The following is an 18795-nucleotide window of genomic DNA, read 5'->3' as shown; positions in this document are numbered from 1 at the left end:
TGGCAATTCGGCTAAATTTCTGTTTCTTGTTTGGTTTTTTTGTTTTTTTAATGTATATTTTATTATAATTATTATATGATTCCATTAAAATAGTTCCTTTTTGTTAACAAAGGGTATGGGAAATGGCGGGTGGGGGTGGGGGTGGGAAGGAGGGAATTTTAACCCCAGGAACCTGCAGGGCGGGTCTGGGTCAGTCCCCTCTGAGAAGAACATTTTTTTTTAAATCCTTCAATGTTTTCACAAAGAATAAAAGTGTTTCACATTCTCCAAGTGATTACTGCTCTTTCCAGGGGTAGCTGGGATTTGGATGTGCATGTGGCAAAGAAAAGGGTGTGTGGAGGGAAGATGGAGGGAAAAGTGAGATCCATGATGGTTGTTCAAAAGAGCACTGGTGGGGGCAGCTAGGTGGTGCAGTAGATAAGGCATTGGCCCTGGATTCAGAAGTGCCTGAGTTCAAATCCAGCCTCAGACATTTGACACTTACTAGCTGTGTGACCCTGAGCAAGCCACTTAACCTTCATTGCCCTGCAAAAAAAAAAAACAACAAAGAGCACTGGTTTGGGAACAAGCTCTGCCATCGATTAGCTGTGTGATCCTAGACAAGTCACTTCACATTTAGGGGTCTCAGCTTCCTCTAATGTCCTTTCGTGAGATAGTGGATAGAACACAGCACTTAGAGACAGGAAGACTCGGTTTTGAATCCTACCTAGGAGACTTACTAGCATGTGTGTCCACAGACAGACGAGTCACTTAACATTCTGAACCTCAGTTTCCTCATATGTATAATGGGGATGGCACTACCTGTGTAGTACCTACCTCACTGGGTTGTTGTGAGGCCCAAATGAGATAATATATGTAAAATGTTTTGCAGATCTTAAAGGGCCATATAAACAACCACTATTATTTATTCCATCTCTGAGTCCTATGGTGCTACGGGAGGGAAGAATGAAGGGTACAGATGGTGGAGAATTTTACCTTCTGTTTCTGTGGAGCGGGGCTTGGGTATTCTTCATAAGTGGTTATGACAACTCCCAGAATCCTACCCTGAGGGAATCAGAAGACAGACTCTTAGAGGTGATGTCAAGGCTGCTTTTTCATTCCCCAGATCAGATGCAGGGTAGAGGATAAAACATCATAAATGAGAGGCTGAGACATGTCTGAAGGTCCCTTGGCAAGAGGAAGTGGTCAAACTGATGGTAGCTAGGAAAATCTTCCTAAATTTTCCTGACCTGGCCATGTGATCTCAGCATCAATTATCATTTCCCTTTTATCTTGAACAAACCGGGGAATTTCCAAACTTCTAAGCCGCATGGGGTACAATCCCAGGGTAGTTCCCCCAAAGTCTTCTAAGCACTGGTTACCTCTCAGACACAAAAGCCCAGAAATCATGAAGGATGGAAATGGCCACATAGCTCCCTTGGGGCAGAAGCCTGACCCCATTGTGGTATCTGACGTAATTGGAATGAATGGAATATGAGGGTTCCCACCCCAACCCAGGGGAGGGTCAATCAGTCAAAAAGCATTTATTAAGGGGCAGCTAGGTGGTGCAGTGGATAGAGCACCAGCCCTGGATTCAGGAGGACCTGAGTTCAAATCCGGCCTCAGACACTTAACACTTACTAGCTGTGTGACCCTGGGCAAGTCACTTAACCCCAACTGCCCCGCAAAAAAACAAACAAAAAAAAAACATTTATTAAGTCAGGCATTATGGTAAGTGCTGAGGGTACAGACAAAGTCTCTGCCCTCAGGAAGCTCACATCTAATATGGAAGACAACATGAAAATGACCAGGTACACTTAAGATATATTCAGAGTGAATGGCAGGTAACCTCGGAGAAAAAAGGTGGGGCTGCTCCAGAAAAGGCCTCCTGCAGAAGGTGGGGTTTGAACTGAGTCTTGAAGGAGGCCAAGAAAGCCAGGAGGTAGAGGTGAAGAAGGAAAGCAGACATGGGGAAGAGCCAGCCAGTGCCAAAGCTAGAAGAAGGTCAGAGTGGTTAGAACAATTCTGCAGAACAAAAGGCGCTTTACTAAAAATCTTCTCAGATGAATCCCCATCCAACAAAGAGAATCCCACGGAAGGGGGCCCCATATCACAGTCCCATCCTCCCTTCCTTCCCTCCCTACCACAGGAATAGGCTTTACCATCCTGTGGATCCATCCCACCAGGAAGATGAGCATAGTCAGCTCACAGTTCATTTGGACAGGAAAAACTCCATGCTGAGTCAGCCCAGCTGGGGAAGGGTAGCCTCTTCCCTTGGTGTTGCCCAGTCTAACCCCTGGCTTCTGGGAGGGGGTACGAGAGGGAAAGATCCATGCATGACCCAACATTTGCACTCCAGATTCAGACCCTTTAAGACCTATCCAATGCACCCCGAGTGCCCTGGGCTCCTCTGCTCCCTACCCTTCGGCCCTCTGGGCCCCCAGGCTCCACCTCTAGTCTCCTTTAGCCCCAGACAGTTTATCCAGCTGCTCTGCAGAGCTGGGTTGGTCTGATTGCTTTGGCAGAAAGGGGTCTCCCACCTTCCTGCCAACCAGGAACCCTGACCCTATGCCCGGCCCCCTGCCTTTTCCCTGCCAACAGCTGTTTGGACTGCTGCCCCTGCCTGGGTAGGGCCAGAATCTCCCATTAGAGACATCCTGCCCCTCCTCATTGAGGGGAATTCAGTGGGGGAGGGGATCCCGAGTGACCTGATTTGGGCCTGGATGGGGGAGCCTCCAAAGGTAGCAGGGTAGTTTGCTCTTGTGGCATGGAGCTCAAAGATGAGCTCATGGCCCCTTTGTGTTTGTGTGGTGCACATCTGGAGGCAATTACAGATGTTCTCCAGTGGGAATTCTGCAAAACACAGCTGGAGCCAGTGAAAGAGAATGATGGAGCCTAAAGGGAGGGGGGCAGCCAAGGGAAAAGAGGAGGGGAGCCCAGGGCTCCTGCTGCTGGAGTGCGGTTTCCCCATCACGAGGAAAATTATTTGGAGCTGATTCTGCAATCACAAGATGCTCTCAGCAGCCAAGTGGGAGAGACGGGGCAGGCGAAAAAAAAAAAAAAAAGAGGGGGAACGAGGTGAGGGTAGCTTCAATACAAGCACAGCAGCATCATGGGCACCCACACATTCACCTCAGCCCAGATCACTCATGCTGTATCACACTGGGGCTCGAGAAGCCCAATCCTGCCCCTTTGGGGGAGCAGAAAAATGGAGTTGTGTCCCCACGCCCACCCCACCCCCCCAGTCTGAAGTCCCTGAGTGTGTGGCTTGGGTTGGGCCAGAGCAATCGAGGGGAAGGACAAGGGTAATGGATGGAAGAAGAGGAAAGAAAAAGCTATGGGAGGAGAGAACAACCACCTGGCCCCGCTTGGATCTTTCCCTGACCCAACTCGCCCAGCCCGGCCTGACCCACTTTTTCCCATTCCAAGTTCCTTTATTCGAAAGCAGCACCATGTGAGAAAGAGCTGGACTGAAGATGGGAGAGGGATGGCAAGGGGAGAACTGGGGGGCAAAAAGATCCACAAGAGGGGAGGGGATCCTTCCCCCCTCACCCCTACCCCTTAATGGGGTGAGGAGCTAGGGACTCCCCTGTCATCTCTTCTCTCCTCCAGAGACTCCTGCGGCCAGCTAGGCTCCCTGCCTGCGGGGCTGCCAGCCAGGCGCTGGGTCAGCGGGATGGGGAGGGAAGAGCTGAACCAAGCCCAGTCATCGGAGGGAGGGAACCCCATGGCTTACTTCCCCTCCTCCCCTAGGGCCGGCCACCTCTGCTCCTCCCTTCCCCTTCCCCCTCCCCAAGATCTCCCCTCTTCCCACTCACCTCTCTATCCCCATTTCCAGTCAGAAGCTTTTCTGATTCTGGGGGAGTCTTTTCCCTACATATTCCTCTAATAATTCAGGTCTCCATCTTCTCTACAACTTATAGTCCCAGAAGAGTTGCTTAGAGAACTAAGAGGTTCAATCACTTGCCCATGGTCACACAGCCAGTGTGTGTCAGAGGTGGTCGTCCTGGATTCCAGGCTAGCTCCCTAACCAATGCGCAACACTGCCTCTTGTGTGCCCGTGTAGACTGGAATTCCAGGCTCTTTAAGTTCAAGTGTCTACAGGTCTCTGTGTGAATGCCTCTGTGGGGTACTATGTAAGTGTCAGTATGTGTAAGGATGGACGTGAACTATGTCTGTTTCTATTTGTTTGACTTAGAGAGAGAGGATCCTCTTCCCTTTGGGGCAGCAGGCTCCCCGGGGTCCAGAAGGGATGATCATTGGCCTAGGAAGTGTCCATTCTCTGGGGTCCCTGAAGGAAATCCTTGCCAAAGCGACTCCATTGTTAGGGTCCTTGGCATGGCCCCCTCCCCTGGCTCTGATTTATATCTATTAGGCTGGTTCCCATAAACCCAGCCCCTGTCCTGGGGAGACATCACTGGATTGCTGCCTTCCTGCCCCCCAACAGTCTCAGGAGCCACAGGGAAGACCCAGAGCCCAGAAGGGGGAAGGGAAGCAGGCCTGCCGCCTTCCAAATGAGCTCACTCACACATACTTTCCACCCTGGCCCACTGCCGATGGCTGAGCTCTTCCCAGGCTGGGTTTTCCCCAAGCCAAGACCCACCTCCCTCCAACCTCCACTGCTACCTTCTTCTGGGACCCCTGGAGATACCACAGCCAAGGAGTTTCCTCCATTGACCCCAAAGGGACCAGGCTCCCCGGCCCACCATCCGGAAGACCAGTGGGACACCAAACTCCACCAGCTTCCTCACTCCTCCCACTTCACTAACGGCCCAGTGGTCACAGAGAGGAAGAGGCGCTTATGACAAGGGCTCTTAGTTGGGGTGGAGGGAGCAGAACAGAAAAGGAAGAAGGAAGGGGTAGTGACCTAGGGGCAGAGGGATGAATAGGCTTCCTCTAAAGGCCCAAAGTAGCTGATGACTCACTAGACCAGAGTAAAAAGAATGAATTAGTTACACTGCCTCATAAGACCAGTCACATCCTGCTGTCTTCCTGGGTTGCATGTAAAGGGCATTTCCCTTGCACGGGACAGACTATGGTCTGGGACCAGGTGAAAGAGTGCGGCAAGGCCACGGAAATTACAAATATCAAAAGATTTGTTTCTTCAAAAGTCGTGCTTGTGAACATCTACATACTGATACCTTCCCCACGGGAATGCCAAGGCCGTCGAGGTTTTAGCAACAAGTCTCAATCTGATTCATACTAAAAAGATGAACACCTTTGACCCCAGACAAGGAGTTCAAACAAGTGTGAGCTAGGGCAAGAGTCAGTCATTCAATAAGACTTTATTAAGCTCCTATTATGTGCCCGGCACTGCAGATACAAAGAAAGACTCAAAAAAACATTTATCAAGCACCTACTGCTTGCAAAGTCCCCAGGTTTGGGGAATGCAAAAACAACAAAAAGTCCCTGACTTTAACGTAAAAATTTTACATCTATATGTTAGGCACTATGAAATAATTTTCTTATAACAAACTTGTGAAAGAGAAAGATCATGTCTTTGTTTTACATATAAGAAAATTGTTTAGAGGATTTAAGCAACTCTGATTATTTTTTTTTTCTGCTGGGCAATGAGGGTTAAGTGACTTGCCCAGGGTCACACAGCTAGTAAGTGTCAAGTATCTGAGGTCTGAGGCCAGATTTGAACTCAGATCCTCCTGAACCCAAGGCTGGCGTTTTATCCATTGTGCCACCTAGCTGCCCCAACTCTGATTAATTCTTATTTTGAACTTAACAAATGCCAAATAAAATGGGTATTTTCAAATAGCAGATCAGAAAAAAGATTGCTCATGAAACAGCATATCTCTTTTATAACTTTAAAGGTTATTATTATTATTATTATTATTATTATTATTGAATCTCAGCTGGTTTCTTTTTTTCCATCTAGTATTTTTTTAACAATCACAAGTAAAGATAGTTTTCAACATTCATTTTTGTAAGATTTTGAGTTCTAAATTTTTCTCCCTTCCTCCCATCCCTCCCTCTGCCTAAGACAATAAGCAATCTGCCTCTCTCTCTCTCTCTCTCTCTCTCTCTCTCTCTCTCTTGGCAGGGCAATGAGGGTTAAATAACTTGCCCAGGGTCACACAACTAGTAAGTATCAAGTATCTGAGGCTGAATTTGAACTCAGGTCCTACTAAATCCAGGGCTGGTGCTTTATCCACTGCGCCACCTAGCTGCCCCCAAAGAAAGCAATCTGATATAGGTTATACAGTTCAATCACATCTTATATACAGTTTTTCATTTTACATTCAGTATCTAATGCATCCAACCTGTAGCTTTCAAAGCTGTCTTACTTGTCTGTGCTTATTTCTGACCTTCCTTCTCTTCTATGCATATTTTATGCACTTGGTTTTTTGTTTTATTTTGTTTGTTTGTTTTTTGCTGGGCAATGAGGGTTAAGTGACTTGCCCAGGGTTACACAGCTAGTAAGTGTCAAGTGTCTGAGGCTGGATTTGAACTCAGGTCCTCTTGAATCCAAGGCCAGTGCTTTATCCACTGCACCACCTAACTGCCCCCTTCTATGCATATTTTAAAAGATGCTTCGCCTCTTTTTTTCTGTTTCTTTTTCTTTCTATCCTATCCCTATCACCTCTTGACTTCCCAGTACTCCCTCACCCACATTGGTGGTAGTGGTGGTAGTGGGGAAGCTTACATCCTACTGTCGGAGGAGAGTATATGAAATATACTCAAATCAATATACAACATACTAGAGAGTGATGGGGTAAAAGAGACATCCAGACAAAGGCTCTAGAATATCTAAAGAGAAAGAAAACACCTTTAAGAGAATCAGGGAAGACTTCACAGTAGAGGTAAAGAGAAGGGAGCATTCTCTAGGCAAGGGAGACAGCTCCAGCAAATAAATGAACAAAGGCAGGAAATGGGGTGCTAAATTCAAGTTATGGTTCAATTTGACTGGGAGAGAATATAAGAAGGGGAATAATGTGAAATAAGGTTGGAAAGGTAGATTGGAGCCAGTATCTTGAGGGCCTTAAAAAAACTAAGTAATACAAAGTCACTGAAGAGTTTTGAGCCAGCTAGTGGCATGATGAGACCTGTGCCTTATTAAATTGGAAGATTAAGCCAGCAGCCATGAGCAGGAAGGACTGAAGAGGGAGAGAGCTGTAGGCAGAAAAATAAGTGACAGTGGTCTAGGTAAAAGGTGAGAAGGGGGATGAAGAAGGGTGAGTATGAAAGGATTACCTCTCACCTGGACTATTGCAATAGTCTCAGAATTGGTTTCCTTGTCTGGTGGATCTCTTAACTCCGATCGTTCCTCCACACAGCTCATTTTCCTAAAGCACTGTGTCCCTCTACTACTTAAAAAAACCTTTTGTTGTTATTATTCAGTCGTGTGGTGTATTTTTTTTTAGTCGTGTCCGACTCTTCGTGACCCTACTTGGGGTTTTCTTGACAACGATACTGGAGTGGTTTGTCATCTTCTTTTCCACCTCATTTTACAGATGAGGAAACTGAGGCAAACAGGATGAAGTGACTTGCCCAGGGTCACACAGCTAGTGAGTGTCTGAGGCCAGATTTGAACTCAGGAAGATGGGTCTTCTTGACTTCGGGCTGGCACTCTCTCCACTTGGCCACCTAGTTGCCCTCTAAACTCTAGAGGCTCCCTATTGCTCATAGGTTCAAGACATTACCTATTACTCCTCTCTTCATGCACTCCAGCCAAACTGGTCTTATTGTTCCTCACAAGGAAACTCCATTTCCTGCCTCCTTGCCTTTGTACTGCCTATTTTTCATTCCTGAAACACTCCCTTTGAATCAACTCAAGCATCAAGGCTTTCCTGGCCACTACAGTTGATAGCCCCCTCCTCCTCCAAATTGCTTTGTATTCATTTTGCCTGAATTTTACACCTATTCATCTCAGTCAATCAACAAGCATTTATTTTTTTTCTTTCTTTTTTTCTTTTTTGGTGGGGCAATTGGGGTTAAGTGACTTGCCCAGGGTCACACAGCTAGTGTCAAGTGTCTGAGGTCAGATTTGAACTCAGGTACTCCTGAATCCAGGGCCGGTGCTTTATCCACTGTGCCACCTAGCTGCCCCATCAACAAGCATTTATTAAGCACCACTACATGCTAAGCACTGTACTAAGTGCTGAGGGTACAGAGAAAAGCAAAAGATAATCCCTGCCCTTGAGGAGTTTGCAATAGGGGAAAGAACATGTAAACAATCCTGTAGAAATGAGCTATATAGAGGATAAAAAACTATATAGTGTGTGGGCATTGCCTCACTGGCCCCCGTGCCTGGAATGTTCTCCCTCCTCAGCTCTGACCTCTGCTAACTTCTTTGGCTTCCTCTAGGTCCTAACTAAAATCCTACCTTCTACAGGAAACCTTCCCCAACCCCTCTTAATTCCAGTGCCTTCACTCTGTTAGTTATTGCCAGGGTCCATCAGTATACGCCAATAGTGATTCTAGTAGCTCTATTTATGTAGTTTTTAAGCACTTCCATATCCATTATATCATATATACATGATATTATTTATCCTCTATCCTCTATCTTCTATCAATCTATCTTTCTATCATCTATCTACATTTTTTTTTTGGTGAGGCAATTGGGGTTAAGTGACTTGCCCAGAGTCACACAGCTAGTGGAAGTGTTAAGTGTCTGAGGCCGGATTTGAACTCAGGTCCTCCTGAATCCAGGGCCAGTGCTCTATCCACTGTGCCACCTAACTGCCCCTACATTTATTTTTATGTTGTTTCCTCCATTAGATTGTAAATTCCCTGTGTTATATGATGGTGATGGAATATATTGTGCTATAATAAATGACAAGCAGGGGGCAGCTAGGTGGCGCAGTGGATAGAGCACTGGCCCTGGATTCAGGAGGACCTGAGTTCAAATCCGACCTCAGACACTTGACACTTACTAGCTGTGTGATCCTGGGCAAGTCACTTAAGCCTCATTGCCCTGCAAAAAAACCAAACAAACAAACAAAAAAGAAATGACAAGCAGGATGATCTCAGATGTATAGTGAAGTGAGCAGAACCAAGAGGACAGTTGTACATAGAAGAACTGTGAATGACAACTATTCTCAACAACACAATGATCCAAGGCAATCCCAAAGGACTAATGATGAAGCATATTATCCACATCCAAAGAACTGATATTGATTAAACACAGATTGAAGCATGCTAGTTTTCACTTTCTTTCATTTTTTCTTTTATTCAAGTTTTCTTGTACAAAATGACTAATGTGTCAAAGTTTTACATAATTGCTCATATATAACCTATATCTGATTGCTTATTGCCTTAGAGAGTGGAGAGGGGAGGGAGGAAAGGAAGGATAAAATTTGGAACTCAAAACTTTAAATAAAGGAGTATTTACTGAGAAAAAATAAAATAATTTTTTTTTTAAAAAAAGATTGTGGGGCAGCTAGATGGCACAGTGGATAAAGAACCGGCCCTGGATTCAGGAGCACCTGAGTTCAAATCCAACCTCAGACACTTGACGCTTACTAGCTGTGTGACCCTGGGCAAGTCACTTAACCCTCATTGCCCCACGAAAAAAGAAAAGGGTTTGGGAGAGGCTTTCCGTAGAAGACGGGATTTTAGCTGGGGCTTGAAAGAAGCCAGAAAATCCAGAAGGTGGAGATGAGGGGGAAGAGCATTCCAGGCAAGTAAAAATTCCTGGAAATCTATTGTCTTGCTCATGGAACACAAATGGATCAAAGAATACCATACTGAGGTATAAGATATGAGAAGAATGGAAAGGTTGGGGGGGGGGTTAGGGGGAGGGGAGAATTTTGTATTTGATCCTGGGATCGATCGATAGGGAGCCATTGAAGTTCTTTGAGTAAGGACTTGGAGTAGGGGAAGGATGGAGAGGAACATGGTTGGACCTGCACTTTAGAAAAAACACTCTGGTGGCTGAATAGAGGATGGATTGGAGCAAGGAGAGACTTGTGGCAAGCAGAGCAACCAGCCCGCTATTGCCAATATGCCAGACTTGAGATGAGGGCCAACACCAGGACAGTGGCAGTACCAAAGGAGAGATATTGCAAAGGTGAAATCTCTAGGCCTTGGCAACAGATTGGATATGGGGAGTGAGAGATTGCGAAGAATGAGGATGCCAGCTAGGTTGCAAACCTGAGTGACTAGGAAGATGGTGGTAGTTTCAACAGTAATGGGGGGGGGCAGCTAGGTGGCACAGTGAATAGAGTACCAGCCCTGGAGTCAGGAGGACCTGAGTTCAAATCTGGCCTCAGACACTTAACACTTACTAGCCCTGGGCTAGTCACTTAACCCCATTGCCTCACCAACCCCCCCCCCCCCAAAACCCAGTAATAGGGAAGTCTACTTCATCTCTCCTGATAGAATGTAAGTTCCTAGAGAGCGGAGAGTATTTCATTTTTGTTGTTGTATACTCAAGAGCCTATTATGGTGCCTATTAGGTACTTAAATGCTTGTTGATCAATTGGTGGCTTTATTCAAACAATGTTATAGAATCAACAAGACTCAGCAACAGATTGGAATTTGGATGGGAGAAGGAGGAAGCAAAGATGACTCTGAAATTTAGAACTCTGATTGACAGGGAACACGGCGAGACCCCCTCCCCAATAGAAACAAGGATGTTAGGGAGGCAGGTTTTGTTTTATTGTGGGATTTGGGGGCACAATTAGGGGTGAAGAACTGATGAGTTTAGCATCAGTCAGTAAGTATTTACTGCTTGTGTACTATATAGCCAATACTGTGACAAGTATTGTGGAGATTCAGAAGGCCAAGAACAAATATTCCTGACCACAAGGAACGTATGACCTTTGTATGTCCATTAGTCCCAATCTCAACTACTGAAAAAGCCATTTATAAGTTCACACCCCCCTCCTCCTTTTCCATAACATCTTCCAGCTCCATTAGGTTGGGCTGACCCAGCCAGGAAAAACTGATTGGACTCTGTTTGAATAGTTCCAATTTCTGTGTAGGACCGAGAGCCTGAGGATGGGGGAGGTGGGGAATTAGGGTGGGCTGGAGACAAGAGGCAGCTCAATTCCACCCCCAGGCCCTACTGGAAAGAGCAGCTGGTCTTGGAGTGATAAGAGCCCAGTTTGATCCTAAGCTCCAACACTTTTTAACACAAGTCACTTTAGCTTAGCTGAGCCTCAGTTTCCTCATCTATAAAATGAAGATGACACTTGCCCTCGGGTTGTGAAAAGCAGTTCTTTGCAAACCTTGATTTCTGAATGAACCTGCAAACCTTAATGTGCTATGTAACCGTGAATTATGAGTATTTGCCACCACGATTCCCCAAATACTCCCTAGGGTCCATCGGCATACCCCCATAGTAATTATAGTAGCTCACAATTATGTCATGTTTTAAAACCCTTCCATATATATTACATCATCTAATTCTGCCAATACCTTCACCTCCTTCCCTCCCATACCATCCCCAGAGAGATCACGGGAGAAGCAGGAGGGCTATAGATGGAAGGAGAGGAGCTGGCTCAGGGGCCAGCCTTAGTCTTCAGTAAGCCAAAGTTTTCTCGAAGTCTGTGAGATAGCAGCACCCCCTGGTGATGGGTGTGGGGAAAGGGAGTCATGCCCAGCGAATGTGAGGTGGCTAGGAGAGCAGCTCCCTCCCCTGAGCTCCCCAGCCCTTATTGCCACCCTGTTTCCCTTTCTCCTTTTTCCACTCCAGCCAGACACCTGTACTTAAAGGGGTGGGGCTAGGGGTCGAGACAGGCTTTTCTTAGCCCCTCAGTGGCAGGAAGGGAAAAAGTCAGTTTCCTGCCCGCCCTGGCCCATTGTGGGCGCAGTCCTTTGGAGGTAGACTCAGGGAGGGAGTGGAAAGGGTGAGGAAGGGCACTGAGGAGAGGAGGATCCAGCCTGATTCTTCACTGTCCCCAGAAAGGGGCCTCTGAAGATGGTGATAGGAGGCAAACCCAACCTGAGTGAGGTTCATCAAATCCCAGAGTGCAGCTAGGACTTAGGGTCCAGTGACACGGCACACACACACACACACACACACACACACACACACACACACACACACACACACACACTCACTTCCCAGAAAGAAACTGGGATATTTCCTTCCAGTAGCCTGGAGAATTCATGTTTACCTATTTACTATGTCCATGGCACTGTCCCGGACAAGAAATAAGGGATGAAAAAAAAAATCCCTGCCTTCAAGGTACAAATAAATACATAGTCATTTGGGGTGGTGGTGGGGAGGAACACTACCAGCCAGAGGCATCTGGGAAGAAAGACTTAATGGAGAAGATGGCACCTGATAAAAATCCTGAAAGAAATGAAGGGAGAGTACATTCCAAGTATCTGGAACTGTTCAGGCAAAAGCATGGCAGCAGAAGATGTTTTTGTAAATATAGTGTGTCCCCAAAGTATGACTATATTAAGACTTTTGGGACGCCTTTTATTTATTAGTCTCCAATAGCCTGTGCCCACACCTTGCCCTCTTATCTTCTGTAAATGTTATTATCCTCTGGGCCCAGGATGACAACAGTTCAGGGAGAGGGAGAGGAGGAGAGAGAGAGAGAAAGAGAAAGAGAGAGAGAATGGCAAAGTGGTTTTTAATGATTGATCCTGGCAAACACATGTAATCCCTGTCCCAATGCCAGCTGACTCCCCCCCCCCGCCCCCCCCCCCGCCCAGTACTGGCTTATTTATATTATTTTATTTTCCTTAGTAGTATTTTATTTTTTTCCAGTTATACATAAAGATAGTTTTCAACATTCATTTTTATAAGATTTTGAGTTCCAAATTTTTCTCCCTCCTTCTCTTCCCTCCCCCTTCCCCAAGATAGCAAGCAATCACATAGATTGTATAGATATACAATCACATTAAACTTATTTCCACATTCAGCTCTTTCTTAATACACAAAAGATGACTTCCCTTTCCTGATGTCTGAGAGAGAGAGCTCATAAAGGGCAGATAGCCATGTGATAAAACAAAGAAGGTCATGGGTCTGAGTTCAGACACTTCTGCTGCACTTGAGAGTTAGATTTCCTGATTACCATTTGGACAACTGGATAAAAGTGACCATTGCTCTTGGTTTGGGTCTTCTGGTCTTCCATGGATATGCTATGGGGAAATAGGTGGGGGTTTGGGGATAGGGGTTTGGGATAGGGCTAGGGGTCCTTAGGAATTCTTCTTTAAAGAATTACACCCTCTTGCACACAAATCCAATGAGAATAGAATAATAGTTTATTTAGGGTGCTAGGGAAAGGAAATCAAGAGAGAAATCCTTGGACTTCTTCTCATGGGGAGAAGGCATAGCACAGAGGCATGACTCTGAGATATCTATCTCCTCAAGCAGGAGACAGGCAGATACTTTTATAGAGGTCCAATGGTGGTTCGATGAGGTGATCGTCTGACTGTGGAAAGTTCCCCTATTGGGGGAGGACCATCCCCCCACTGGTGGTGGCTGGGGGAAGTTGGGTGAGGGGTGGCTCTGGATTTCTCAAGACCTCTCTGCTCCTCATGCCATAAAGGCAGCAGCCACACCCAATCCCATCTCCTTGAGGGGTGAGGGAGACTGGTTAGGTGTGTCTGTCCTTTGGTTTAGTTTCTCAAGGAGAAGGTTCTTTGATGTACCCCAGAAAACTTCTGGGGTATGCTAGCTAGGCCCATAACAGATAGATCGGGGGCAGCTAGGTGGCACAGTGGATAAAGCACCAGCCCTGGATTCAGAAGGACCTGAGTTCAAATCTGACCTCAGACACTTGACACTTACTAGCTGTGTGACCTTGGGCAAGTCACTTAACCCTCATTACCCCACCAAAAAAAAAAAAAAGATACAGATAGACCAGAGCCAGGACACTAGTACTAAAGAGGCAGCCTAGATGGTAAAGCAGACAAAGAGCCACTGAGATGAAGGATCTCTAGTCCCTTGCTGTGACTTCCATTAGGCTGGTGCCATGGGGAGGGAAAATAATTTCTCTCATTTTCTTCTGCCCAATTTCCCAGTTAGAGTCACTGATCCTGAGCCAGGCTCAGTTCAACAGGTCACCTTCCCTTATTTCCATGAGAATTATTTAGGGGGAAGGGGTCCATAATTTACCCCTGCCGGTCATCCCTGAAGGTTTGGAAGGTCAGGCAGGAGGAGGTTTAGAAGATGGCCCAGGCAAAACCAAATAAGCAACATCAGGAAAACAATATGCTTAACGACTACAAAAACATAAATGGTGTCAATTTTTGTTCTTATGCCTGTCTCCTACAGAAAAAAAAACAGATCAGAGAAATTATTTTCATATCTACTACAGGAAAAACTAGATCAAAGACAGACAGGGAAGATATAGTACCAGTTTATTTGTCCCAATAACAAGCGGGCATGAATCATGCAGAGACCCCTTCCAAAGAAGGAGCTCAAAGACCCTCTTTCTGAGGTTTCTTTGCTCCCTAACTTCAGCAGCAGATACAAATCAACCTAAAAGCAAATACTATGATAAGAATGGACTAAATGCAAATCAGTTTAACAATTTCAGTTATAACAAGTACGTAGGAAATATCACTCAGTTTGATAGTTCGATTTAACAGAAACACTATGATAAGATTATATGATTCCTAAAAAGGGTTTGGTAAGAAGGAGGATGCCCAGATGTTTTTACAAGATAGGGATTTACTATCCTGGGGAAAGAAGTCAGCAGATAGGGACTTATCTGCTAGCTGTCTGGGTTCAATTTGAAGTTCAAAGGGCATTTTGCTCCTATTAATGCAGGGTTTCATAAAATCCTTTTGGATAATAAGGCAGCTCCATCAAATCCAGGTGGTCCATACAATCATCATAACAATGGAAAGAACAAAAAACAACCCAACAACAAAGACATTTTTATAATGACCATGCTTGGCCCTGAAGAAGAGATGAAAAAATAATCTTTCTCTTCTTTGCAGAACGCAGATATAGAACATTGTTCTATAGACTATCAACTCAATTCATGTGTTAGTTTTACTAAACTGCCTTCTCCCCGCTGCCTTTCCTCTAGGTAGGGAAGTGGAAAATAATATATTTAGAAATGAAGGTGATGTCAAAATACAAGATATTAAGGGAAAATGTAAATAAAAAAATCAAAGGAGATGGCTGGAGGTCTGTGATATCTATTTCCAATTTCACTTGATTTAATAAATTATGTGATGACATGACTAATATGGAAATATATTTTACATGAGTGGACATATATAAGCTATATCAAATTGCTTATGGTCTCAGAGGAAGGGAGGGTGAAAATTTGGAACTTACAATTTTCTAAAAGTGAATGTTAAAAACTGTCTTACTATAATTGTAAATATATATAAAATTTTTAAAAATAAACTCTGATGACAGTATTTGAAGTTTCTGAGTCTGTAAATGCAAGGGAGAAAAGAGAGTCCTGGCAGATGGGGTGGTGCTTATAATCTGTGAAGACCCCAGAGATCTCAGAATCTGATACATTGAATAATATCCCCTAGATTGATTCTGTGCAGAAGCAGCATCACCACAGAATGAATCTGATGCTTGTTCCAAATGAAAACATGAAGAGGCTCCCTTTACTTTCTCACCATCCATTTCCTCTTTAACTTTCCTACAGTCTGATTTCCTTTCCCACTGGACTACTGAAACTGCTTTCTTTAAAGGATTTCCTTCTTATCAAACCAATGGACTTTTTCTTGTAATTCTTTTTAATTTTATGACTTCAGACAATGTCAATGACAACCATCCACTTCTTGGAGGTGGGGGTTGGGAGGATCCATCTAATTGTCTGTCGGCCGAGTACCCTCTGGGAACCAGTGTCAGGAACAGTGTTCCACTCATATGCCAAAGACACCACCAGAATGACCAGCAGATGGCTCAAATAGAATGCTATCTGATATCAGATCATTTATCTCTTTCTTGAAGTCATATAGACACATGAGATGACGTTGACGTCCCACATTCTCTTTCTTGATGCACCCAAGATGACTGTGATATGATCCCTTTCTGTAGGCCTAAAGGAAAGGAGTACTCAAGCCACATGACCCAATGGGTCCCCAAAGAAGGGGACATGGAGGACTACAGGGATCACACTCTTTCTATGTGGAACATACTGTGCTAGGTACTGAGGAAATTGCTATCTTCTAAATTCAAATGTTCTCATATTACCTTTTTATCCCAGGCCCTTTGTTTCAGAAAGTAGCATCTCTGTGTCCAAGGGTTATTTAGTCACTCTTTTTTTTTTTTTTTTTAGTGAGGCAATTGGGGTTAAGTGACTTGCCCAGGGTCACACAGCTAGTAAGTGTTAAGTGTCTGAGGCCAGATTTGAACTCAGGTACTCCTGACTCCAGGGCCGGTGCTCTATCCACTGTGCCACCTAGCTGCCCCAGTCACTCTTTTTTCTTGCCTAGCTTCAAGGACTTTACTAGATTTCTCTGTGATTTTCTAGTACTAAGCTCCAATAGTATCTCCTCTCTGACTCCAGTCTCAGGATATGTACTAAATCCTCTTTTATTGAGAAAATTATATGGGTTCCTTCATCTACTTCTCTTCTCCTTTACAGTTGAACCTCAATCTTTCTTTTTCAATTTTTGATTTATTGGTTAGACCAGGACTTTTTTAACTTTTTCTACTTGCAACCTGTTTTCACCTAAGAAATTTTTACACAACCCAGGTATATAGGTATATAAAATAGGCATACATAACCTTTTACTGTTACATGTCCTCCCTCCTTTGAATCTATGGACTGGGAGACTTCAAATACTATCATCACATAGTTTATTTAACAAAGTGAAATTGGAAATAGATACCTATGCCTCCATTCATCTCCTTTGCTTGTTTGTATTCTTTTATTCTTCCCACAGAGTTCTTGATGTTGTGTCTTTTTCAGTTCTCATTCAAATCTTCCTGACCCCATTTGGGGTTTTCTTAGCAAAGATACTAGAGTGATTTGCCATTTCCTTCTCTAGCTCATTTTACAGATGTGAAAAATAAGGCAAACAGGGTTAAGTGATTTGCACAAGATCACAGAGCAAGTAAGTGTCTGAGGCTGGATTTGAACTCAGATCTTCCTGATTCTAGGCCTAACACTCTATCCACTGGACCACCTAACTGCCCATAGAAAAGCATGGAATGACTTATATGAACTGATGCAAAATAAAGAAGAACCAGGAAAACAACATACACAGTGACTGCAATCATATAAATGTAAAGAACAACAAAATAATTTAAAGTGGATGGTAAGAAATTATAATGACTGGGTTTGTCCCCAAAGAAGAGATATGAGATGATAGCTCCCTTCCCACTCATTTACAGAAACGTAAGGTAGCTGGCATGGATGCCAAATATTGCATGTAATGTCAGGCATTTTTGGTATGTTGGTTAATTTTGTGTAACTTTTTTCCATTCCTTCCAGGGTTTTTTCATTTTTTTTTTTTTTTTTGCTGGGCAATGGGGGTTAAGTGACTTGCCCAGGGTCACACAGCTAGTAAGTCAAGTGTCTGAGGCCGGATTTGAACTCAGGTACTCCTGAATCCAAGGCCGGTGCTTTATCCACTGCGCCACCTAGCCGCCCCATTTATTTTTTATTATAAGGGCTTTTTGGGGGGAGGGATTGTGTTTTGTCCTTAGTTCTCAAAGAGGACCATGACATCAGGAGTGATATCATGATTTGCACTGAATTGGATTTAAGTGAGGGAGGTCACCAACCTCACTCTTTGCTCCAGAGTCATCTAGGTCCAGTGACAAGATGTACATCAGGACAACTGGAGATGGCCCCAGTTGTTTTAAGGCAATTGGGGTTGTGACTTTGCCCAGGGTCACATAACTAGTAAGTGTCTGAAGTGACATTTGAACTCAGGACCTCCCAACTTTAAGGCTAGTGCTCTATCCACTGAGCCACCTAGCTACAGGGATACAGTGGGAATGCAGGTGATGTAAAAACAAAAGATAATCAATAAAACTAGCTTCTAAAACAAACAAATAAAGCTACCCTTTCTACTTGTGCTCTTGATCCCACCCTTCCTGACTCCAGAAGAAACTTGCCTTTACAATTATCCCTTTGATATAGTGGGAAATGGGGTACGGGTTGGGGTTGGGGTTCTTGGGAATTCCTCTTTAAAGAATTACACCCTCTTGCACACAAAACATAGTTAGAACAAGGTGATAGTTTATTTAGGAGCAAGGGAAGGGAAGGGTGGGGGGAGGGAAACCATGAAAGAAATCCTTAGACTTTTCATGGGGAGATTTGGCATAAAGCACATGGCTCAGAGGTACCAAATCTCCTCGAACAGGAGACCGGAAGGTACTTTTATAGAGGACTGATGGGGGTGGACCATCTGCCCGTGAAAAATTCCTTTAGTGAGAAAGGACCATCCCCTACTGGTGGTAGCTGGGGGAATTGGGTGAGCAGTGGAGGACCATCCCCCACTGGTAGTGACTAAAGGAATTGGGTGAGGGATGGCTATGGATCCCTCTTCAGGACACAAAGGCCGAAGCCACACCCAAACTTATCTCCCCAGGATAAGGGAGACCAGAATGAAGGGTAGGAATCCCAAGCTAGCTCAGTCCGATTTGGTTCCTCTAGGCGTTATCTGTCCTCTGGTTTAGTTTCTCAAGGAGAAGATTCCTCGGTGTGCCCCAGAGAAATTCTGGGGTGCTCTGCGCCCCATGACACCTTCTCTTCCCCCAGCATCTTCAGTCCCTCTCTTCCTTCATACATGGTCTCTCCCATCTCTTATTATTTTTTTTTTGTGGGGCAATGGGGGTTAAGTGACTTGCCCAGGGTCACACAGTTAGTAAGTGTCAAGTGTCTGAGGCTGGATTTGAACTCAGGTACTCCTGAATCCAGGGCCAGTGCTTTATCCACTGCGCCACCTAGCTGCCCCTCTCCCATCTCT

General features: G+C 44.8%; 1 long non-coding RNA gene across 1 annotated transcript in view; it reads right to left on the bottom strand.

Moving 5' to 3' along the window:
• Positions 1-7: 7 nt before the first annotated feature.
• Positions 8-18795, bottom strand: part of LOC122741724 — a 29108-nt gene continuing 10320 nt past the window's right edge. Inside the window, exons 2-3 of the long non-coding RNA XR_006354873.1 lie at positions 976-1044; positions 8-525 (exon numbers count right to left, since the gene is read on the bottom strand). This is a non-coding gene — a long non-coding RNA (uncharacterized LOC122741724). The remainder of the gene's footprint in view (positions 526-975; positions 1045-18795) is intronic.

The sequence above is a fragment of the Dromiciops gliroides genome, chromosome 2, assembly GCF_019393635.1.
Source record: "Dromiciops gliroides isolate mDroGli1 chromosome 2, mDroGli1.pri, whole genome shotgun sequence".
In the NCBI taxonomy this organism is placed as follows: domain Eukaryota; kingdom Metazoa; phylum Chordata; class Mammalia; order Microbiotheria; family Microbiotheriidae; genus Dromiciops; species Dromiciops gliroides.
The sequence above is the reverse complement of the archived record's forward strand: the minus strand, read 5'-3'. Positions and strand labels throughout refer to the sequence as shown.